Source organism: Ambystoma mexicanum, unplaced genomic scaffold (assembly GCF_040938575.1).
Source record: "Ambystoma mexicanum isolate Mex_15411 unplaced genomic scaffold, UKY_AmexF1_1 Mex_scaf3, whole genome shotgun sequence".
Lineage (NCBI taxonomy): Eukaryota > Metazoa > Chordata > Amphibia > Caudata > Ambystomatidae > Ambystoma > Ambystoma mexicanum.
In genome coordinates, this window is record NW_027182444.1 from 12,319,043 (window position 1) to 12,346,654 (window position 27,612).

A 27,612-nucleotide genomic window follows, 5' to 3' on the forward strand; every position below is an offset into this window, starting at 1 on the left:
GAGATGTGATATCCAACTCCTTCCCATTCCAATCCTGAGACCCTTCCGATATCATGAGATTTGTTATCTCAATGCTTCTAATATCAAACTTGAGACCCTCCCTATAGCATGAGATGTGACATCCAAGTCCTCCCCATTCCAATCCTGAGACCCTTCCTATAGCATAAGCTGTGATATCTCAATGCTTCTAATACCAAACCTGAGACCCTTCCTATAACATGAGATGGGATATCCAACTCCTTCCCATTCCAATCCTGAGACCCTTCCGATAGCAGAGATGTGATATCTCAATGCGTATACCAACCTGAGACCCTTCCTATAACATGAGATGTGATATCCAACTCCTTCCCATTCCAAACCTGAGACCCTTCCTATAGCATATGTGATATCCAACTCCTTCCAATTCCAAACATGAGACCCTTCCCATAGCAAGAATGTAATATCCAACTCCTTCCCATTCCAATCCTGAGACCATTCCTATAGCTTGAGATGTGATATCCAACTCCTTCCCATTCCAATTCTGAGACCCTTCCTATACTATGAGACTTGATATCTCAATGCTTCTAATACAAACGTGAGACCCGTAATATAACATGAGATGTGATATCCAAATCCTTCCCCTTCCAAACCTTAGACCCTTCCTTTATCATGAGATGTGATATCCAACTCCTTCCCATTCCAATCCTGAGACCCTTCCGATATCATGAGATGTGATATCTCAAAGCTTCTAATATCAAACTTGAGACCCTCCCTATAGCATGAGATGTGATATCCAAGTCCTTCCCATTCCAATCCTGAGACCCTTCCTATAGCATGAGAGGTGATATCTCAATGCTTCTAATACCAAACCTGAGACCCTTCCTATAACATGAGATGGGAATATCCAACTCCTTCCCATTCCAATCCTGAGACCCTTCCGATAGCAGAGATGTGATATCTCAATGCTTATACCAAACCTGAGATCCTTCCTATAACATGAGATGTTATATCCAACTCCTTCCCATTCCAATCCTGAGACACTTCCTATAGCATGAGATGTGATATCTCACTGCTTATACCAAACCTGAGACCCTTCCCATAGCATGAGATGTGATATCCAACTCCTTCCCATTCCAATCCTCAGACCCTTCCTATAGCATGAGATGTGATATCTCAATGCTTCTAATATAAAACTTGAGACCCTACCTATAGCATGAGATGTGATATCCAAGTCCTTCCCATTACAATCCTGAGACACTTCCTATAGCATGAGATGTGATATCCAACTCCTTCCCATTCCAATCCTGAGACCCTTCCTATAGCATGAGATATGAGATGTCAATACTTCTAATACCAAACGTGAGATCCTTCCGATAACATGAGATGTGATATCCAAATCCTTCCCCTTCCAAACCTGAGACCCTCCCTTTAGCATGAGATGTGATATCCATCTCCTTCCCATTCCAATCCTGAGACCCTTCTGATAGCATGAGATGTGATATCTCAATGCTTCTAATACCAAACCTGAGATCCTTCCGATAGCATGAGATGTGATATCTCAATGCTTCTAATACCAAACCTGAGATCCTTCCTATAACATGAGATGTGATATCCAAATCCTTCCCCTTCCAAACCTGAGACCCTCCCTTTAGCATGAGATGTGATATCCAACTCCTTCCCATTCCATTCCCGAGACCCTTCTGATAGCATGAGATGTGATATCTCAATGCCTCTAATACCAAACCTGAGATCCTACCTCTAACATGAAATGTGATATCCAACTCTTTCCCCTTCCAAACCTGAGAGCCTTCCTATAGCATGAGATGTGATATCCAAGTCCTTCCCATTCCAATCCTGAGACCCTTCCTATAGCTTGAGATGTGATATCCACCTCCTTCCCATTCCAATTCTGAGACCCTTCCTATACTCTGAGACTTGATATCTCAATGCTTCGAATACCAAACCTGAGACCCGTAATATAACATGAGATGTGATATCCAAATCCTTCCCCTTCCAAACCTTAGACCCTTCCTTTATCATGAGATGTGATATCCAACTCCTTCCCATTCCAATCCTGAGACCCTTCCGATATCATGAGATGTGATATCTCAAAGCTTCTAATATCAAACTTGAGACCCTGCCTATAGCATGAGATGTGATATCCAAGTCCTTCCCATTCCAATCCTGAGACCCTTCCTATAGCATGAGATGTGATATCTCAATGCTTCTAAAACCAAACCTGAGACCCTTCCTATTACATGAGATGGGAATATCCAACTCCTTCGCATACCAATCCTGAGACCCTTCCGATAGCAGAGATGTGATATCTCAATGCTTATACCAAACCTGAGACCCTTCCTATGGCATGAGATGTCATATACAACTCCTTCCCATTCCAATCCTGAGACCCCTCCTATAGCATGAGATGTGATATCTCAATGCTTATACCAAACCTGAGACCCTTCCTATAGCATGAGATGTGATATTCAACTTCTTCCCATTCCAATCCTAAGACCCTTCCTATGACATGAGATATGATGTCTCAATGCTTCTAATACCAAACCTGAGATCTTCCCTATAACATGAGATGTGATATCCAACTCCTTCCCATTCCAATCCTGAGACCCTTCCTATAGCATGAGATGTGATATCTCAATGCTTATACCAAACCTGAGACCCTTCCTATAGCTTGAGATGTGATATCCAACTCCTTCCCATTCCAATCCTGAGACCCTTCCTATAGCATGAGATGTGATATCTCAAGGCCTCTAATATCAAACCTGAGATCCTTCCTCTAACATGAAATGTGATATCCAACTCCTTCCCCTTCCAAACCTGAGAGCCTTCCTATAGCATGAGATATGATATCCAAGTCCTTCCCATTCCAACCTGAGACCCTTCCTATAGCATGAGATGGGATATCCAACTCCTTCCAAATCCAATACTGATACCCTTCCAATAGCATGAGATGTGATATCCCAATGCTTCTACCAAACCTGAGACCCATACTATGGCATAAGATGTGACATCAAACTCCTTCCCATTCCAATCCTGAGACCCTTCCTATAGCTTGAGATGTGATATCCAACTCCTTCCCATTCCAATTCTGAGACCCTTCCTATACCATGAGACTTGATATCTCAATGCTTCTAATACCAAACCTGAGACCCGGCCTATAACATGAGATGTGATATCCAAATCCTTCCCCTTCCAAACCTTAGACCCTTCCTTTATCATGAGATGTGATATCCAACTTCTTCCCATTCCAATCCTGAGACCCTTCCTATAGCATGAGATGTGATATCTCAATGCTTCTAATACCAAACCTGAGATCCTTCCGATAGCATGAGATGTGATATCTCAATGCTTCTAATACCAAACCTGAGATCCTTCCTATAACATGAGATGTGATATCCAAATCCTTCCCCTTCCGAATCTGAGACCCTCCCTTTAGCATGAGATGTGATATCCAACTCCTTCCCATTCCAATCCTGATACCCTTCTGATAGCATGAGATGTGATATCTCAATGCCTCTAATCCCAAACCTGAGATCCTACCTCTAACATGAAATGTGATATCCAACTCCTTCCCTTTCCAAACCTGAGAGCCTTCCTACAGCATGAGATGTGATATCCAAGTCCTTCCCATTCCAATCCTAAAGCCCTTCCTATAACATGAGATGTCATATCCAACTCCTTCCCATTCCAACCTGAGACCCTTCCTATAGCATGAGATGGGATATCCAACTCCTTCCAAAACCAATCCTGATACCTTTCCGATAGCATGAGATGTGATATCCCAATGCTTCTACAAAACCTGAGACCCATACCATGGCATGAGATGTGATATCAAACTCCCGTCCTATACCATGAGACTTGATATCTCAATGCTTCTAATACCAAACCTGAGACCGGTCCAATAACATGAGATGTGATATCCAAATCCTTCCCCTTCCAAACCTTAGACCCTTCCTTTATCATGAGATGTGATATCCAAGTCCTTCCCATTCCATTCCTGAGACCCTTCCTATAGCATGAGATGTGATATCTCAATGCTTCTAATACCAAACCTGAGACCCTTCCTATAACATGAGATGTGATATCCAAGTCCTTCCCATTTCAATCCTGAGACCCTTCCTATAGCATGAGATGTGATATCTCAATGCTTCTAATACCAAACCTGAGACCCTTCCTATAACATGAATTCTGATATCCAAGTCCTTCCCATTCCAATCCTGAGACCCTTCCAATAGCAGAGATGTGATATCTCAATGCTTCTAATATCAAACCTGAGACCTGTCCTATAACATGAGATGGGATATCCAACTCCTTCCCATTCCAAACCTGATACCCTTCCTATAGCATGAGATGTGATATCCAATTCCTTCCCATCCCAATCCTGAGACACCTCCGATAGCAGAGATGTGATATCTCAATGCTTATACCAAACCTGAGACTCTTCCTATAACATGAGATGTGATATCTAACTCCTTCCCGTTCCAAACCTGAGACCCTTCCTATAGCATGAGATGTGATATCCAACTCCTTCCCATTCCAATCCTGAGACCCTTCCTATAGCATGAGATGTGATATCTCAATGCTTATACTGAATCTGAGACCCTTCCTAAAGCATGAGATGTGATATCCAACTCCTTCCCATTCCAATCCTGAGACCCTTATGATAGCATGAGATGTGATATCTCAATGCCTCTAATACCAAACCTGAGATACTTCCGATAGCATGAGATGTGATATCTCAATGCTTCTAATACCAAACCTGAGATCCTTCCTATAACATGAGATGTGATTTCCAAATCCTTCCCCTACCAAACCTGAGACCATCCCTTTAGCATGAGATGTGATATACAACTCCTTCCCATTCCAATCCTGAGACCCTTCTGATAGCATGAGATGTGATATCTCAATGCCTCTAATACCAAACCTGAGATCCTACCTCTAACATGAAATGTGATATCCATCTCCTTCCCTTTCCAAACCTGAGACCCTGCCTATAGCATGAGATGTGATATTCAAGTCCTTCCCATTCCAATCCTGAGACCCTTCCTATAGCATGTGATGTGATACCTCAATACTTATACCAAACCTGAGACCCTTCCTATGGCATGAGATGTCATATACAACTCCTTCCCATTCCAATCCTGAGACCCTTCCTATAGCATGAGATCTGATATCTCAATGCTTATACCAAACCTGAGACCCTTCCTATAGCATGAGATGTGATATCCAACTTCTTCCCATTCCAATCCTAAGACCCTTCCTATAACATGAGATGTGATGTCTCAATGCTTCTAATACCAAACCTGAGATCTTTCCTATAATATGAGATGTGATATCCAACTCCTTCCCATTCCAATCCTGAGACCCTTCCTATAGCATGAGATGTGATATCTCAATGCTTATACCAAACCTGAGACCCTTCCTATAGCATGAGATGTGATATCTCAAGGCCTCTAATACCAAACCTGAGATCCTTCCTCTAACATGAAATGTGATATCCAACTCCTTCCCCTTCCAAACCTGAGAGCCTTCCTATAGCATGAGATATGATATCCAAGTCCTTCCCATTCCAATCCTGAGACCCTTCCTATAACATGAAATGTGATATCCAACTCCTTCCCATTCCAACCTGAGACCCTTCCTATAGCATGAGATGGGATATCCAACTCCTTCCAAATCCAATACTGATACCCTTCCAATAGCATGCGATGTGATATCCCAATGCTTCTACCAAACCTGAGACCCATACTATGGCATAAGATGTGATATCAAACGCCTTCCCTTTCCAATCCTGAGACCCTTCCTATAGCTTGAGATGTGATATCCAACTCCTTCCCATTCCAATTCTGAGACCCTTCCTATACCATGAGACTTGATATCTCAATGCTTCTAATACCAAACCTGAGACCCGTCCTATAACATGAGATGTGATATCCAAATCCTTCCCCTTCCAAACCTTAGACCCTTCCTTTATCATGAGATGTGATATCCAACTCCTTCCCATTCCAATCCTGAGACCCTTCCGATATCATGAGATTTGTTATCTCAATGCTTCTAATATCAAACTTGAGACCCTCCCTATAGCATGAGATGTGACATCCAAGTCCTCCCCATTCCAATCCTGAGACCCTTCCTATAGCATAAGATGTGATATCTCAATGCTTCTAATACCAAACCTGAGACCCTTCCTATAACATGAGATGGGATATCCAACTCCTTCCCATTCCAATCCTGAGACCCTTCCGATAGCAGAGATATGATATCTCAATGCGTATACCAACCTGAGACCCTTCCTATAACATGAGATGTGATATCCAACTCCTTCCCATTCCAAACCTGAGACCCTTCCTATAGCATATGTGATATCCAACTCCTTCCAATTCCAAACATGAGACCCTTCCCATAGCAAGAATGTAATATCCAACTCCTTCCCATTCCAATCCTGAGACCATTCCTATAGCATGAGATGTGATATCTCAATGCTTCTAATACCAAACCTGAGATCCTTCCTATGACATGAGATGTGCTATCCAATTCCTTCCCATTCCAAACCTGAGACCCTTCCTACAGCATGCAATGTGATATCTCAATGCTTCTAATACCAAACCTGAGACCAGTCCTATAACATGAGATGGGATATCCAACTCCTTCCCGTTCCAATCCTGAGACACTTCCGATTGCAGAGATTTGATATCTCAATGCTTATACCAAACCTGAGACTCTTCCTATAACATGAGATGTGATATCCAACTCCTTCCCGTTCCAAACCTGAGACGCTTCCTATAGCATGAGATGTGATATCCAAATCCTTCCCATCCCAATCCTGAGACACTTCCAATTGCAGAGATGTGATATCTCAATGCTTATACCAAACCTGAGACTCTTCCTATAACACGAGATGTGATATCCAACTCCTTCCCGTTCCAAACCTGAGACCCTTCCTATAGCATGAGATGTGATATCCAACTCCTTCCCATTCCAATCCTGAGACCTTTCCAATAGCATGAGATGTGATATCTCAATGCCTCTAATACCAAACCTGAGATCCTTCCTATAACATGTGATGTGATATTCAAATCCTTCCCCTTCCAAACCTGAGACCCTCACTTTAGCATGAGATGTGATATACAACTCCTTCCCATTCCAATCCTGAGACCCTTCTGATAGCATGAGATGTGATATCTCAATGCCTCTAATACCAAACCTGAGATCCTACCTCTAACATGAAATATGATATCCATCTCCTTCCCTTTCCAAACCTGAGACCCTGCCTTTAGCATGAGCTGTGATATCCAAGTCCTTCCCATTCCAATCATGAGACCCTTCCTATAGCATGTGATGTGATATCTCAATGCTTATACCAAACCTGAGACCCTTCTTATGGCATGAGATGTCATATACAACTCCTTCCCATTCCAATCCTGGGACCCTTCCTATAGCATGAGATGTGATATCTCAATGCTTATACCAAACCTGAGACCCTTCCTATAGCATGAGATATGATATCTCAAGGCCTCTAATACCAAACCTGAGATCCTTCCTCTAACATGAGATGTGATATCCAACTCCTTCCCGTTCCAAACCTGAGACACTTCCTATAGCATATGTGATATCCAACTCCTTCCATTCCAAACATGAGACCCTTCCTATAGCAAGAATGTAATATCCAACTCCTACCCATTCCAATCCTGAGACCCTTCCTATAGCAAGAGATGTGATATCCAAATCCTTCCCATTCCAATCCTGAGACCCTTCCTATAACATGAGATGTGATATCCAACTCCTTCCCATTCCAACCTGAGACACTTCCTATAGCATGAGAAGGGATATCCAACTCCTTCGCAATCCAATCCGGAGACCCTTCCGATAGCAGAGATGTGATATCTCAATGCTTATACCAAACCTGAGACCCTTCCTATGGCATGATATGTGATATCCAACTCCTTGCCATTCAAATCCTGAGACCCTTTTATAGCATGGGAAGGGATATCCAACTCCTTCCCAATCCAATCCTGAGACCCTTCCGATAGCAGAGATGTGATATCTCAACGCTTCTACCAAACCTGAGACCCTTCCTTTAGCATGAGATGTGATATCCAAATCCTTCGCATTCCAATCCTGAGACCCTTCCTATAGCATGAGATGTGATATCTCAATGGTTCTAATACCAAACCTGAAATCCTTCCTATAACATGAGATGTGATATCCAATTCCTTCCCATTCCAAACCTGAGACCCTTCCTATAACATGAAATGTGATATCTCAAGGCCTCTAATACCAAACCTGAGATCCTTCCTCTAACATGAAATGTGATATCCAACTCCTTCCCATTCCAAACCTGAGACCCTTCCTATAACATGAAATGTGATATCCAACTCCATCCCATTCCAACCTGAGACCTTTCCTATAGCATGAGATGGGATATCCAACTCCTTCCAAATCCAATACTGATACCATTCCGATAGCATGAGATGCGATATCCCAATGCTTCTACCAAATCTGAGACCCATACTATGGCATGAGATGTGATATCAAACTCCTTCCCATTCCAATCCTGAGACCCTTCCTAAAGCTTGAGATGTGATATCCAATTTCTTCCCATTCCAATTCTGAGACCCTTCCTATACCATGAGACTTGACATCTCAATGCTTCTAATACCAAACCTGAGACCCGTCCTATAACATGAGATGTGATATCCAAATCCTTCCCCTTCCAAACCTTAGACCCTTCCTTTATCATGAGATGTGATATCCAATTCCTTCCCGTTCCAATCCTGAGACCCTTCCTATAGCATGAGATGTGATATCTCAATGCTTATACCAAATCTGAGACCCTTCCTGTAGCATGAGATGTGATATCCAACTCCTTCCCATTTCAATCCTGAGACCCTTCCTATAGCATGAGATGTGATGTCTCAATGCTTCTAGTACCAAACCTGAGATCCTTCCTATAACATGAGATGTGATATCCAACTCCTTCCCATTCCAATCCTGAGACCCTTATGATAGCATGAGATGTGATATCTCAATGCCTCTTATACCAAACCTGAGATCCTTCCGATAGCATGAGATGTGATATCTCAATGCTTCTAATACCAAACCTGAGATCCTTCCTATAATATGAGATGTGATTTCCAAATCCTTCCCCTTCCAAACCTGAGACCCTCCCTTTAGCATGAGATGTGATATCCAACTCCTTCCCATTCCAATCCTGAGACCCTTCTGATAGCATGAGATGTGATATCTCAATGCCTCTAATACCAAACCTGAGATCCTACCTCTAACATGAAATGTGATATCCATCTCCTTCCCTTTCCAAACCTGAGACCCTGCCTATAGCATGAGATGTGATATCCAGGTCCTTCCCATTCCAATCCTGAGACCCTTCCTATAGCATGTGATGTGATATCTCAATGCTTATACCAAACCTGAGACCCTTCCTATGGCATGAGATGTCATATACAACTCCTTCCCATTCCAATCCTGAGACCCTTCCTATAGCATGAGATGTGATATCTCAATGTTTATACCAAACCTGAGACCCTTCCTATAGCATGAGATGTGATATCCAACTTCTTCCCATTCCAATCCAGAGACCCTTCCTATAGCATGAGATGTGATATCTCAATGCTTATACCAAACCTGAGACCCTTCCTATAGCTTGAGATGTGATATCCAACTCCTTCCCATTCCAATCCTGTGACCCTTCCGATAGCATGAGATGTGATATCTCAAGGCCTCTAATACCAAACCTGAGATCCTTCCTCTAACATGAAATGTGATATCCAACTCCTTCCCTTTCCAAACCTGAGAACCTTCCTATAGCATGAGATATGATATCCAACTCCTTCCCATTCCAACCTGAGACCCTTCCTATAGCATGAGATGGGATATCCAACTCCTTCCAAATCCAATACTGATACCCTTCCGATAGCATGAGATGTGATATCCCAATGCTGCTACCAAACCTGAGAACCATACTATGGCATGAGATGTGATATCAAACTCCTTCCCATTCCAATCCTGAGATGCTTCCTATAGCTTGAGATGTGATATCCAACTCCTTCCCATTCCAATTCTGAGACCCTTCTTATACCATGAGACTTGATATCTCAATGCTTCTAATACCAAACCTGAGACCCGTCCTATAACATGAGATGTGATATCCAAATCCTTCCCCTTCCAAACCTTAGACTCTTCCTTTATCATGAGATGTGATATCCAACTCCTTCCCATTCCAATCCTGAGACCCTTCCGATATCATGAGATTTGTTATCTCAATGCTTCTAATATCAAACTTGAGACCCTCCCTATAGCATGAGATGTGACATCCAAGTCCTTCCCATTCCAATCCTGAGACCCTTCCTATAGCATGAGATGTGATATCTCAATGCTTCTAATACCAAACCTGAGACCTCATGCTAAAGGGAGGGTCTCAGGTTTGAAAGGGGAAGGATTTGGATATCACATCTCATGTTATAGGAAGGATCTCAGGATTGGTATTAAAAGCATTGAGATATCACATCTCATGCTATCGGAAGGATCTCAGGTTTGGTATTAGAAGCATTGAGATATCACATCTCATGCTATCGGAAGGATCTCAGGTTTGGCATTAGAAGCATTGAGATATCACATCTCATGCTATAGCAAGGGTCTCAGGTTTTGAACGGGAAGGAGTTGGATATCCCATCTCATGTTATAGGACTGGTCTCAGGTTTGGTATTAGAAGCATTGAGATATCACATTGCATGTTGTAGGAAGGGTCTCAGGTTTAGAATGGGATGGAATTGGATATCACATCTCATGTCATAGGAAGGATCTCAGGTTTGGTATTAGAAGCATTGAGATATCACATCTCATGCTATAGGAATGGTCTCAGGATTGGAATGGGAAGGAGTTGGATATTACATTCTTGCTATAGGAAGGGTCTCATGTTTGGAATGGGAAGGAGTTGGATATCACATATGGTATAGGAAGGGTCTCAGGTTTGGAACGGGAAGGAGTTGGATATCACATCTCATGTTGTAGGAAGCGTCTCAGGTTTGATATAAGCATTGAGATATCACATCTCTGCTATCGGAAGTGTCTCAGGATTGGAATGGGAAGAAGTTGGATATCCCATCTCATGTTATAGGATGGGTCTCAGGTTTGTTATTAGAATCATTGAGATATCATATTGCATGCTGTAGGAAGGGTCTAAGGATTGGAATGGGAAGGACTTGGATATCACATCTCATGCTATAGGTAGGCTCTCAGGTTTGGAAAGGGAAGGCGTTGGATATCACATCTCATGCTATAGGAAGGGTCTCAGGATTGGAATGGGAAGGAGTTGGATATCACATCTCATGCTATAGGAAGGGTCTCAGGTTTGGTATAAGCATTGAGATATCACATCTCTGCTATCGGAAGGGTCTCAGGATTGGAATGGGAAGGACTTAGATATCACATCTCATGCTATAGGGAGGTCTCAGTATTGATATTAGAAGCATTGAGATATCACATCTCAAGCTATCGGAAGGGTCTCAGGATTGGAATGGGAAGGAGTTGGATATCACATCTCATGCTATAGGAAGGGTCTCAGGTTAGGAACGGGAAGGAGTTGGATATCACATCTCATGTTATAGGAAGAGTCTCATGCTAAGACCTGATAGACCCTTCCTATAACATGAGATGGGAATATCCAACTCCTTCTCATTCCAATCCTGAGACCCTTCCCATAGCAGAGATGTGATATCTCAATGCTTATACCAAACCTGAGACCCTTCCTATAGCATGAGATGTGATATCCAACTCCTTCCCATTCCAATACTGAGACCCTTCCTATAGCATGAGATGTGATATCTCAATGCTTCTAATATCAAACTTGAGACCCTCCCTATAGCATGAGATGTGATATCCAAGTCCTTCCCATTCCAATCCTGAGACACTTCCTATAGCATGAGATGTGATATCTCAATGCTTCTAATACCAAACCTGAGACTCTTCCTATAACATGAGATGGGATATCCAACTCCTTCCCATTACAATCCTGAGACCCTTCCGAAAGCAGAGATGTGATATCTCAATGCTTATACCAAACCTGAGACCCTTCCTATGGCATGAGATGTCATATACAGATCCTTCCCATTCCAATCCTGAGACCCTTCCTATAGCATGAGATGTGATATCTCAATGCTTATACCAAACCTAAAACCCTTCCTATAGCATGAGATGTGATATCCAACTCCTTCCCATTCCAATCCTGAGACCATTCCTATAGCATGAGATGTGATATCCAATGGCTCTAATATCAAACCTGAGATCCTTCCTCTAACATTAAATGTGATATCCAACTCCTTCCCTTTCCAAACCTGAGAGCCTACCTATAGCATGAGATGTGATATCCAAGTCCTTCCCATTCCAATCCTTAGACCCTTCCTACAGCATGCAATATGATATCTCAATGATTCTAATAACAAACCTGAGACCCGTCCTATAACATGAGATGTGATATCCAACTCCTTCCCATTCCAATCCTGAGACACTTCCGATAGCAGAGATGTGATATCTCAATGCTTCTAATACCAAACCTGAGACCAGTCCTATAACATGAGATGGGATATCCAACTCCTTCCCGTTCCAAACCTGAGACCCTTCCTATAGCATGAGATGTGATATCCAACTCCTTCCCATTCCAATCCTGAGACCCTTATGATAGCATGAGATGTGATATCTCAATGCCTCTAATACCAAATCTGAGATTTTTCCGATAGCATGAGATGTGATATCTCAATGCTTCTTATACCAAACCTGAGATCCTTCCTATAACATGAGATGTGATATCCAAATCCTTCCCCTTCCAAACCTGAGACCCTCCCTTTAGCATGAGATGTGATATCCAACTCCTTCCCATTCCAACCTGAGACCCTTCCTATAGCATGAGATGGGATATCCAACTCCTTGGAATTCCAATCCTGATACCCTTCCGATAGCATGAGATTTGATATCCCAATGCTTATACCAAACCTGAGACCCATACTATGGCATGAGATGTGATATCAAACTCCTTCCCATTCTAATCCTGAAATCCTGAGACCCTTCCTATAGCTTGAGATGTGATATCCAACTCCTTCCCATTCCAATTCTGAGACCCTTCCTATACCATGAGACTTGATATCTCAATGCTTCTAATACCAAACCTGAGACCTGTCCTATAACATGAGATGTGATATCCAAATCCTTCCCCTTCCAAACCTTAGACCCTTCCTTTATCATGAGATGTGATATCCAACTCCTTCCCATTCCAATCCTGAGACCCTTCCGATATCATGAGATGTGATATCTCAATGCTTCTAATATCAAACTCGAGACCCTCCCTATAGCATGAGATGTGATATCCAAGTCCTTCCCATTCCAATCCTGAGACCCTTCCTATAGCATGGGATGTGATGTCTCAATGCTTCTAATACCAAACCTGAGACCCTTCCTTTAACATGAGATGGGAATATCCAACTCCTTCCCATTATAATCCTGAGACCCTTCCGATAGCAAACATGTGATATCTCAATGCTTATACCAAACCTGAGATCCTTCCTATAACATGAGATGTGATATCCAACTCCTTCCCATTCCAATCCTGAGACACTTCCTATAGCATGAGATGTGATATCTCACTGCTTATACCAAACCTGAGACCCTTCCTATAGCATGAGATGTGATATCCAAGTCCTTCCCATTCCAATCCTGAGACACTTCCTATAGCATGAGATGTGATATCTCAATGCTTCTAATACCAAACCTGAGACCCTTCCTATGGCATGAGATGTCATATACAGATCCTTCCCATTCCAATCCCGAGACCCTTCCTATAGCATGAGATGTGATATCTCAATGCTTATACCAAACCTAAAACCCTTCCTATAGCATGAGATGTGATATCCAACTCCTTCCCATTCCAATCCTGAGACCCTTCCTATAGCATGAGATGTGATATCCAATGGCTCTAATATCAAACCTGAGATCCTTCCTCTAACATTAAATGTGATATCCAACTCCTTCCCTTTCCAAACCTGAGAGCCTACCTATAGCATGAGATGTGATATCCAAGTCCTTCCATTCCAATCCTTAGACCCTTCCTACAGCATGCAATATGATATCTCAATGATTCTAATAACAAACCTGAGACCCGTCCTATAACATGAGATGTGATATCCAACTCCTTCCCATTCCAATCCTGAGACACTTCCGATAGCAGAGATGTGATATCTCAATGCTTCTAATACCAAACCTGAGACCAGTCCTATAACATGAGATGGGATATCCAACTCCTTCCCGTTCCAAACCTGAGACCCTTCCTATAGCATGAGTTGTGATATCCAACTCCTTCCCATCCCAATCCCGAGACACTTCCGATTGCAGAGATTTGATATCTCAATGCTTATACCAAACCTGAGACTCTTCCTATAACATGAGATGATATCCAACTCCTTCCCGTTCCAAACCTGAGACCCTTCCTATAGCATGAGATGTGATATCCAACTCCTTCCCATTCCAATCCTGAGACCCTTATGATAGCATGAGATGTGATATCTCAATGCCTCTAATACCAAATCTGAGATTCTTCCGATAGCATGAGATGTGATATCTCAATGCTTCTTATACCAAACCTGAGATCCTTCCTATAACATGAGATGTGATATCCAAATCCTTCCCCTTCCAAACCTGAGACCCTCCCTTTAGCATGAGATGTGATATCCAACTCCTTCCCATTCTAACCTGAGACCCTTCCTATAGCATGAGATGGGATATCCAACTCCTTGGAATTCCAATCCTGATACCCTTCCGATAGCATGAGATTTGATATCCCAATGCTTATACCAAACCTGAGACCCATACTATGGCATGAGATGTGATATCAAACTCCTTCCCATTCCAATCCTGAGACCCTTCCTATAGCTTGAGATGTGATATCCAACTCCTTCCCATTCCAATTCTGAGACCCTTCCTATACCATGAGACTTGATATCTCAATGCTTCTAATACCAAACCTGAGACCCGTCCTATAACATGAGATGTGATATCCAAATCCTTCCCCTTCCAAACCTTAGACCCTTCCTTTATCATGAGATGTGATATCCAACTCCTTCCCATTCCAATCCTGAGACCCTTCCGATATCATGAGATGTGATATCTCAATGCTTCTAATATCAAACTCGAGACCCTCCCTATAGCATGAGATGTGATATCCAAGTCCTTCCAATTCCAATCCTGAGACCCTTCCTATAGCATGAGATGTGATGTCTCAATGCTTCTAATACCAAACCTGAGACCCTTCCTATAACATGAGATGGGAATATCCAACTCCTTCCCATTCCAATCCTGAGACCCTTCCGAAAGCAGAGATGTGATATCTCAATGCTTATACCAAACCTGAGACCCTTCCTATGGCATGAGATGTCATATACAGATCCTTCCCATTCCAATCCTGAGACCCTTCCTATAGCATGATATGTGATATCTCAATGCTTATACCAAACCTAAAACCCTTCCTATAGCATGAGATGTGATATCCAACTCCTTCCCATTCCAATCCTGAGACCATTCCTATAGCATGAGATGTGATATCCAATGGCTCTAATATCAAACCTGAGATCCTTCCTCTAACATTAAATGTGATATCCAACTCCTTCCCTTTCCAAACCTGAGAGCCTACCTATAGCATGAGATGTGATATCCAAGTCCTTCCCATTCCAATCCTTAGACCCTTCCTACAGCATGCAATATGATATCTCAATGATTCTAATAACAAACCTGAGACCCGTCCTATAACATGAGATGTGATATCCAACTCCTTCCCATTCCAATCCTGAGACACTTCCGATAGCAGAGATGTGATATCTCAATGCTTCTAATACCAAACCTGAGACCAGTCCTATAACATGAGATGGGATATCCAACTCCTTCCCGTTCCAAACCTGAGACCCTTCCTATAGCATGAGATGTGATATCCAACTCCTTCCCATCCCAATCCTGAGACACTTCCGATTGCAGAGATTTGATATCTCAATGCTTATACCAAACCTGAAACTCTTCCTATAACATGAGATGTGATATCCAACTCCTTCCCATTCCAAACCTGAGACCCTTCCTATAGCATGAGATGTGATATCCAACTCCTTCCCATTCCAATCCTGAGACCCTTATGATAGCATGAGATGTGATATCTCAATGCCTCTAATACCAAATCTGAGATTCTTCCGATAGCATGAGATGTGATATCTCAATGCTTCTTATACCAAACCTGAGATCCTTCCTATAACATGAGATGTGATATCCAAATCCTTCCCTTTCCAAACCTGAGACCCTCCCTTTAGCATGAGATGTGATATCCAACTCCTTCCCATTCCAACCTGAGACCCTTCCTATAGCATGAGATGGGATATCCAACTCCTTGGAATTCCAATCCTGATACCCTTCCGATAGCATGAGATTTGATATCCCAATGCTTATACCAAACCTGAGACCCATACTATGGCATGAGATGTGATATCAAACTCCTTCCCATTCTAATCCTGAAATCCTGAGACCCTTCCTATAGCTTGAGATGTGATATCCAACTCCTTCCCATTCCAATTCTGAGACCCTTCCTATACCATGAGACTTGATATCTCAATGCTTCTAATACCAAACCTGAGACCCGTCCTATAACATGAGATGTGATATCCAAATCCTTCCCCTTCCAAACCTTAGACCCTTCCTTTATCATGAGATGTGATATCCAACTCCTTCCCATTCCAATCCTGAGACCCTTCCGATATCATGAGATGTGATATCTCAATGCTTCTAATATCAAACTCGAGACCCTCCCTATAGCATGAGATGTGATATCCAAGTCCTTCCCATTCCAATCCTGAGACCCTTCCTATAGCATGAGATGTGATGTCTCAATGCTTCTAATACCAAACCTGAGACCCTTCCTATAACATGAGATGGGAATATCCAACTCCTTCCCATTCCAATCCTGAGACCCTTCCGATAGCAAACATGTGATATCTCAATGCTTATACCAAACCTGAGATCCTTCCTATAACATGAGATGTGATATCCAACTCCTTCCCATTCCAATCCTGAGACACTTCCTATAGCATGAGATGTGATATCTCACTGCTTATACCAAACCTGAGACCCTTCCTATAGCATGAGATGTGATATCCAACTCCTTCCCATTCCAATCCTGAGACCCTTCCTATAGCATGAGATGTGATATCTCAATGCTTCTAATATCAAACTTGAGACCCTCCCTATAGCATGAGATGTGATATCCAAGTCCTTCCCATTCCAATCTTGAGACACTTCCTATAGCATGAGATGTGATATCTCAATGCTTCTAATACCAAACCTGAGACTCTTCCTATAACATGAGATGGGATATCCAACTCCTTCCCATTGCAATCCTGAGACCCTTCCGATAGCAGAGATGTGATATCTCAATGCTTATACCAAACCTGAGACCCTTCCTACGGCATGAGATGTCATATACAACTCCTTCCCATTCCAATCCTGAGACCCTTCCTATAGCATGAGATGTGATATCTCAATGCTTATACCAAACCTGAGACCCTTCCTATAGCATGAGATGTGATATCCAACTCCTTCCCATTCCAATCCTGAGACCCTTCCTATAGCATGAGATGTGATGTCTAAATGCTTCTAATACCAAACTTGAGATCCTTCCTATAACATGAGATGTGAAATCCAACTCCTTCCATTCCAATCCTGAGACCCTTCCTATAGCATGAGATGTGATATCTCAATGCTTATACTAAACCTGAGACCCTTCCTTTAGCATGAGATGTGATATCCAACTCCTTCCCATTGCAATCCTGAGACCCTTCCGATAGCAGAGATGTGATATCTCAATGCTTATACCAAACCTGAGACCCTTCCTACGGCATGAGATGTCATATACAACTCCTTCCCATTCCAATCCTGAGACCCTTCCTATAGCATGAGATGTGATATCTCAATGCTTATACCAAACCTGAGACCTTTCCTATAGCATGAGATGTGATATCCAACTCCTTCCCATTCCAATCCTGAGACCCTTCCTATAGCATGAGATGTGATGTCTAAATGCTTCTAATACCAAACCTGAGATCCTTCCTATAACATGAGATGTGAAATCCAACTCCTTCCATTCCAATCCTGAGACCCTTCCTATAGCATGAGATGTGATATCTCAATGCTTATACTAAACCTGAGATCCTTCCTCTAACATGAAATGTGATATCCAACTCCTTCCCTTTCCAAACCTGAGAGCCTATCCATAGCATGAGATGTGATATCCAAGTCCTTCCCATTCCAATCCTTAGACCCTTCCTACAGCATGCAATAACACTACTCACTTCAGACCTGGGAACGCCAAGTGTACGAATCATGTGAGAGTGACAAGGACTCGATATACTACACAACCTGGCGGCGGTTACAGAGCAAGACTCCTGTGTAGGCTGGTCAGTCTGCTGGATGGCCCAGAGACGCTTCCGAAGGCTTACTAGCAGGAGATGGTGAAAATGCCGAGAATAGCTGTCCCCGCTATTCCAAGGGTCGAAGTACCAGTACAGGCCTTCTGGTTCGATCAAAGGTGAAAAGGGTTTCACAAGGCGACAGCAGTGCAGAGGAGCAGTCCTTCAGCGGGTCACCAGCGATTCCTCGGTTCAGCCTCTTGGTTGCAGGATACTTGGCTCCTGTATTCCTTCGTTCGTGAGAACTCAGGAGATCGACATGGTAGTGGTGTTTCCAGCCCCCTCTTATCCACGGTTCCCTTCGCGCCAAAACGGAGGGGACCCAATGGGAGATCCGCTCATCAACACTCACACCATTCGTGGACCTATCACGGACCACGGTGGTCCCAGGCATTCACACCACCCTAGACTCTCTGGCACCCAGGATGTGTATTGGGACCAGACATCCCAGCCCACATCCTGGAGGCACACACAAGACATGTAGAAGCCTGCGAAAGCATCTGTGTTTCGCGGGAAAGCACATGCCCAAATAAGGAAGGCCCCAGGTCGGCTCGACCTGGGGAAGGTGAAGGGAGCAAGACGGTCAGCGGACAGGACAAAGGAGCCTCGTGGTCTGGCCATTTTGGGATCTAGGCCACCATTTTGGGTTAAGCGCGAGAAACGCGCTTAGCACGCCAAAAGGATCTCAAAACACAAGAAACGATCGCTGCCACCATTCCCGTCCGTGAATCACTTGCACCGATCAGTTACAATCCTGAAAGAGTATCTAGGGCCTGTAGAAGGCTAGAGACCCAAGAGAGCAGTAACTTAGCTTACAGTGCCCTCTTGTGTCATGTTGCACGAAAGCTGCAACATGATACAAGAAACTACGGAAACCAGCGTTTCCTGGTACTGACTGTCTTAAGGGCATGACAGTTTCCCCGTAAGAAAGGAGCGAAAGCCCAGAGGAGTGCGGCAGAAGGCTGCACTTCTCGGGCAAAGTCGAGAACAAGGTGAAAAACAACAGCAAAAAGTTTAGGGGTTGCCACATGGAAGGAAAATTACCTACAATTACGAAATCTTTCCTAACACTCGCCCCTCCCAGACTATGGACAGGGGGAACTAATCCACCCCTGGATGAGTCTCTTGTTCAGGTCGGTTAAACATTCTCCACAACCCATCAGCATTGCTATGTTGGACACCTGGCCTATGCTCAATAGTGAAGTCGAAGCCTTGTAGACTTATGGACCACCTAAGCAACTTTGGATTCTCCCCCTTCATGTTTATTAGCCACTTTAAGGGCTTATGGTCAGTTTGCACAGGGAAGTGGGTCCCATAGAGGTAGGGCCTCCGCTTCCTTAGGGCCCACACAACAGAGAAACATTCTTTCTCTACCGTGGACCATCTGAGCTCTCTGTCCTTAAACTGGCGACTAATAAAACCAATAGGGTGTTCCTTACCCTTCTCATCTACTTGCGATAGTACAGCTCCTATCCCAGTGTCAGAGGCGTCCGTCTGCACGATAAAAGGTCTTTGATAATCAGGGGCCCTGAGGACAGGGGCCTGGCACAAGGAGTCTTTTAAGCCATTGAAGGCCTTCTCACACTCGTCGGTCCAAGTTACCTTCTTGGGTTTCTTCAGAGTTGTGAGGGCAGTCAGAGGGGCAGCTATGGTGCCATAGTCTGCCGCAAAATTGCGGTAATACCCCGTGAGTCCTAAGAAGGCTCTCACTTGGGTTTGTGTAGTGGGGGTAGGCCAGTCTTGTACTGCTTGTACTTTACTGGGTAGAGGCTGTATCCTCCCTCCACCTACTTCATGTCCAAGGTAAAACACTGAGCCTTGTCCAATCTGGCGTTTACTAGCCTTTATGGTCAAGTGTGCTTTCTGAAGAGCCTGGAGCACAATCCCGAGGTGTTTCACATGGTCAGGTGGCACTGAAAACTGCTATATCGTCCAGATATGCAAGACAGAATTCGTCCAACCCATTCAAAACATGATGCACAAGCCTCTGGAAAGTGGCAGGTGCATTCTTCAACCCGAACGGCATTACCCGGAATTGGTAAAGGCCGTCTGGAGTAGAAAACGCTGTCTTCTCCTTGGCATGTTCTGCTAAAGCTATTTGCCAATAGCCAGCAGTGAGGTCAAACGTGCTGAGGTACTTGGAGGCACCCAAAGTATCCACCAGCTCATCTGTTCGAGGCAAGGGGTGTGCATCTTCTTGGTGACAGCATTCAGAGCCCTGTAATCCACACAGAACCTCAATTCAGAAGTGCCTGCCTTTGGAACGAAAACCACAGGGCTGGACCAAGGACTACTAGAGGGTTCAATCACCCCAAGGTCTAACATCTTGTTGACCTCGGTCTTAATATAAGACCGTACTTTGTCTGACATCCTGTATCCCCTACTTTTGGTAGGTACACTGTCTCCTGTGTCTATGTTATGTTTGCACCAAGGTGTCAAACCAGGCGACTGTGAAAACAGGGGGGAAAACTGCCTAAGCAAACTTTTCACCTCAGCCTGCTGATCAGAAGTCAGGTGAGGGGCCACTCGGACACCCTCAAAGGAGCTATCTGAAGGACCGCTTTGGAACAGGTCGGGGAGAGGTTCAGACTCCTCTTCCTCAACATCTGAAGCCAGTAACAGTGCTGCGATTTTGACTCTTGGGACGAAAGCCTTCAGCCTATTCACGTGAAACACTTTTGGAGCCTGTCCAGGCCTTCCAAGGTCCACTAAATAGTTAACCTCACCCAGGGGCTCCACCACTGTGTAAGGGCCTGACCATTTGTCCTGTAAAGCTCAAGGCCTTATGGGATTCATGATCAGGACTTGCTGACCAGGTGTAAAGTTGATGAGGGAAGCTTTCTGGTCGTACCAATGTTTCACCAGCGCTTGTACTGCCTTCAATTTATCACTAGCCAAGCCCATCAGAAGTACCATCCGTTTTCTGAGCCCTAGCACATAATCAACTACGTTGGTAGTAACAGGGGGAGTGGGCATCTCCCATCCCTCTTTGACTATGGCTAAGGGTCCCCGTACAGGATGACCAAACAGAAGTTTGAAGGGGCTGAAGCCAACACCCTCCTGTGGTACCTCTCGGTAGGCAAACAGTAAGCATGGTAAAAGAAGATAATACCAAACCTGAGATCCTACCTCTAACATGAAATGAGATATCCAACTCTTTCCCCTTCCAAACCTGAGAGCCTTCCTATAGCATGAGATGTGATATCCAAGTCCTTCCCATTCCAATACTGAGACCCTTCCTATAGCTTGAGATGTGATATCCAACTCCTTCCCATTCCAATTCTGAGACCCTTCCTATAGCATGAGATGTGATATCTCAATGCTTATACCAAACCAGAGAGCCTACCTATAGCATGAGATGTGATATCCAAGTCCATCCCATTCCAATCCTTAGACCCTTCCTACAGCATGCGATGTGATATCTCAATGATTCTAATACCAAACCAGAGACTCTTCCTATAACATGAGATGGGATATCCAACTCCTTCCCATTCCAATTCTGAGACCCTTCCTATACTATGAGACTTGATATCTCAATGCTTCTAATACCAAACCTGAGACCCGTAATATAACATGAGATGTGATATCCAAATCCTTCCCCTTCCAAACCTTAGACCCTTCCTTTATCATGAGATGTGATATCCAACTCCTTCCCATTCCAATCCTGAGACCCTTCCGATATCATGAGATGTGATATCTCAAAGCTTCTAATATCAAACTTGAGACCCTCCCTATAGCATGAGATGTGATATCCAAGCCCTTCCCATTCTAATCCTGAGACCCTTCCTATAGCATGAGATGTGATATCTCAATGCTTCTAATACCAAACCTGAGACCCTTCCTATAACATGAGATGGGAATATCCAACTCCTTCCCATTCCAATCTTGAGACCCTTCCGATAGCAGAGATGTGATATCTCAATGCTTATACCAAACCTGAGATCCTTCCTATAACATGAGATGTGATATCCAACTCCTTCCCATTCCAATCCTGAGACACTTCCTATAGCATGAGATGTGATATCTCACTGCTTATACCAAACCTGAGACCCTTCCCATAGCAGGAGATGTGATATCCAACTCCTTCCCATTCCAATCCTCAGACCCTTCCTATAGCATGAGATTTGATATCCCAATGCTTATACCAAACCTGAGACCCATACTATGGCATGAGATGTGATATCAAACTCCTTCCCATTCCAATCCTGAGACCCTTCCTATAGCTTGAGATGTGATATCCAACTCCTTCCCATTCCAATTCTGAGACCCTTCCTATACCATGAGACTTGATATCTCAATGCTTCTAATACCAAACCTGAGACCCGTCCTATAACATGAGATGTGATATCCAAATCCTTCCCCTTCCAAACCTTAGACCCTTCCTTTATCATGAGATGTGATATCCAACTCCTTCCCATTCCAATCCTGAGACCCTTCCGATATCATGAGATGTGATATCTCAATGCTTCTAATATCAAACTCGAGACCCTCCCTATAGCATGAGATGTGATATCCAAGTCCTTCCAATTCCAATCCTGAGACCCTTCCTATAGCATGAGATGTGATGTCTCAATGCTTCTAATACCAAACCTGAGACCCTTCCTATAACATGAGATGGGAATATCCAACTCCTTCCCATTCCAATCCTGAGACCCTTCCGAAAGCAGAGATGTGATATCTCAATGCTTATACCAAACCTGAGACCCTTCCTATGGCATGAGATGTCATATACAGATCCTTCCCATTCCAATCCTGAGACCCTTCCTATAGCATGAGATGTGATATCTCAATGCTTATACCAAACCTAAAACCCTTCCTATAGCATGAGATGTGATATCCAACTCCTTCCCATTCCAATCCTGAGACCATTCCTATAGCATGAGATGTGATATCCAATGGCTCTAATATCAAACCTGAGATCCTTCCTCTAACATTAAATGTGATATCCAACTCCTTCCCTTTCCAAACCTGAGAGCCTACCTATAGCATGAGATGTGATATCCAAGTCCTTCCTATTCCAATCCTTAGACCCTTCCTACAGCATGCAATATGATATCTCAATGATTCTAATAACAAACCTGAGACCCGTCCTATAACATGAGATGTGATATCCAACTCCTTCCCATTCCAATCCTGAGACACTTCCGATAGCAGAGATGTGATATCTCAATGCTTCTAATACCAAACCTGAGACCAGTCCTATAACATGAGATGGGATATCCAACTCCTTCCCGTTCCAAACCTGAGACCCTTCCTATAGCATGAGATGTGATATCTAACTCCTTCCCATCCCAATCCTGAGATACTTCCGATTGCAGAGATTTGATATCTCAATGCTTATACCAAACCTGAAACTCTTCCTATAACATGAGATGTGATATCCAACTCCTTCCCATTCCAAACCTGAGACCCTTCCTATAGCATGAGATGTGATATCCAACTCCTTCCCATTCCAATCCTGAGACCCTTATGATAGCATGAGATGTGATATCTCAATGCCTCTAATACCAAATCTGAGATTCTTCCGATAGCATGAGATGTGATATCTCAATGCTTCTTATACCAAACCTGAGATCCTTCCTATAACATGAGATGTGATATCCAAATCCTTCCCCTTCCAAACCTGAGACCCTCCCTTTAGCATGAGATGTGATATCCAACTCCTTCCCATTCCAACCTGAGACCCTTCCTATAGCATGAGATGGGATATCCAACTCCTTGGAATTCCAATCCTGATACCCTTCCGATAGCATGAGATTTGATATCCCAATGCTTATACCAAACCTGAGACCCATACTATGGCATGAGATGTGATATCAAACTCCTTCCCATTCTAATCCTGAAATCCTGAGACCCTTCCTATAGCTTGAGATGTGATATCCAACTCCTTCCCATTCCAATTCTGAGACCCTTCCTATACCATGAGACTTGATATCTCAATGCTTCTAATACCAAACCTGAGACCTGTCCTATAACATGAGATGTGATATCCAAATCCTTCCCCTTCCAAACCTTAGACCCTTCCTTTATCATGAGATGTGATATCCAACTCCTTCCCATTCCAATCCTGAGACCCTTCCGATATCATGAGATGTGATATCTCAATGCTTCTAATATCAAACTCGAGACCCTCCCTATAGCATGAGATGTGATATCCAAGTCCTTCCCATTCCAATCCTGAGACCCTTCCTATAGCATGAGATGTGATGTCTCAATGCTTCTAATACCAAACCTGAGTCCCTTCCTATAACATGAGATGGGAATATCCAACTCCTTCCCATTCCAATCCTGAGACCCTTCCGATAGCAAACATGTGATATCTCAATGCTTATACCAAACCTGAGATCCTTCCTATAACATGAGATGTGATATCCAACTCCTTCCCATTCCAATCCTGAGACACTTCCTATAGCATGAGATGTGATATCTCAATGCTGATACCAAACCTAAAACCCTTCCTATAGCATGAGATGTGATATCCAACTCCTTCCCATTCCAATCCTTAGACCCTTCCTAGCATGAGATGTGATATCCAATGGCTCTAATATCAAACCTGAGATCCTTCCTCTAACATTAAATGTGATATCCAACTCCTTCCCTTTCCAAACCTGAGAGCCTACCTATAGCATGAGATGTGATATCCAAGTCCTTCCATTCCAATCCTTAGACCCTTCCTACAGCATGCAATATGATATCTCAATGATTCTAATAACAAACCTGAGACCCGTCCTATAACATGAGATGTGATATCCAACTCCTTCCCATTCCAATCCTGAGACACTTCCGATAGCAGAGATGTGATATCTCAATGCTTCTAATACCAAACCTGAGACCAGTCCTATAACATGAGATGGGATATCCAACTCCTTCCCGTTCCAAACCTGAGACCCTTCCTATAGCATGAGATGTGATATCCAACTCCTTCCCATCCCAATCCTGAGACACTTCCGATTGCAGAGATTTGATATCTCAATGCTTATACCAAACCTGAGACTCTTCCTATAACATGAGATGTGATATCCAACTCCTTCCCGTTCCAAACCTGAGACCCTTCCTATAGCATTAGATGTGATATCCAACTCCTTCCCATTCCAATCCTGAGACCCTTATGATAGCATGAGATGTGATATCTCAATGCCTCTAATACCAAATCTGAGATTCTTCCGATAGCATGAGATGTGATATCTCAATGCTTCTTATACCAAACCTGAGATCCTTCCTATAACATGAGATGTGATATCCAAATCCTTCCCCTTCCAAACCTGAGACCCTCCCTTTAGCATGAGATGTGATATCCAACTCCTTCCCATTCCAACCTGAGACCCTTCCTATAGCATGAGATGGGATATCCAACTCCTTGGAATTCCAATCCTGATACCCTTCCGATAGCATGAGATTTGATATCCCAATGCTTATACCAAACCTGAGACCCATACTATGGCATGAGATGTGATATCAAACTCCTTCCCATTCCAATCCTGAGACCCTTCCTATAGCTTGAGATGTGATATCCAACTCCTTCCCATTCCAATTCTGAGACCCTTCCTATACCATGAGACTTGATATCTCAATGCTTCTAATACCAAACCTGAGACCCGTCCTATAACATGAGATGTGATATCCAAATCCTTCCCCTTCCAAACCTTAGACCCTTCCTTTATCATGAGATGTGATATCCAACTCCTTCCCATTCCAATCCTGAGACCCTTCCGATATCATGAGATGTGATATCTCAATGCTTCTAATACCAAACCTGAGACCCTTCCTATAACATGAGATGGGAATATCCAACTCCTTCCCATTCCAATCCTGAGACCCTTCCGATAGCAAACATGTGATATCTCAATGCTTATACCAAACCTGAGATCCTTCCTATAACATGAGATGTGATATCCAAATCCTTCCCCTTCCAAACCTTAGACCCTTCCTTTATCATGAGATGTGATATCCAACTCCTTCCCATTCCAATCCTGAGACCCTTCCGATATCATGAGATGTGATATCTCAATGCTTCTAATATCAAACTCGAGACCCTCCCTATAGCATGAGATGTGATATCCAAGTCCTTCCCATTCCAATCCTGAGACCCTTCCTATAGCATGAGATGTGATGTCTCAATGCTTCTAATACCAAACCTGAGACCCTTCCTATAACATGAGATGGGAATATCCAACTCCTTCCCATTCCAATCCTGAGACCCTTCCGATAGCAAACATGTGATATCTCAATGCTTATACCAAACCTGAGATCCTTCCTATAACATGAGATGTGATATCCAACTCCTTCCCATTCCAATCCTGAGACACTTCCTATAGCATGAGATGTGATATCTCACTGCTTATACCAAACCTGAGACCCTTCCTATAGCATGAGATGTGATATCCAACTCCTTCCCATTCCAATCCTGAGACCCTTCCTATAGCATGAGATGTGATATCTCAATGCTTCTAATATCAAACTTGAGACCCTCCCTATAGCATGAGATGTGATATCCAAGTCCTTCCCATTCCAATCTTGAGACACTTCCTATAGCATGAGATGTGATATCTCAATGCTTCTAATACCAAACCTGAGACTCTTCCTATAACATGAGATGGGATATCCAACTCCTTCCCATTGCAATCCTGAGACCCTTCCGATAGCAGAGATGTGATATCTCAATGCTTATACCAAACCTGAGACCCTTCCTACGGCATGAGATGTCATATACAACTCCTTCCCATTCCAATCCTGAGACCCTTCCTATAGCATGAGATGTGATATCTCAATGCTTATACCAAACCTGAGACCCTTCCTATAGCATGAGATGTGATATCCAACTCCTTCCCATTCCAATCCTGAGACCCTTCCTATAGCATGAGATGTGATGTCTAAATGCTTCTAATACCAAACCTGAGATCCTTCCTATAACATGAGATGTGAAATCCAACTCCTTCCATTCCAATCCTGAGACCCTTCCTATAGCATGAGATGTGATATCTCAATGCTTATACTAAACCTGAGACCCTTCCTTTAGCATGAGATGTGATATCCAACTCCTTCCCATTCCAATCCTGAGACCCTTCCTATAGCATGAGATGTGATATCTCAATGCCTCTAATACCAAACCTGAGAT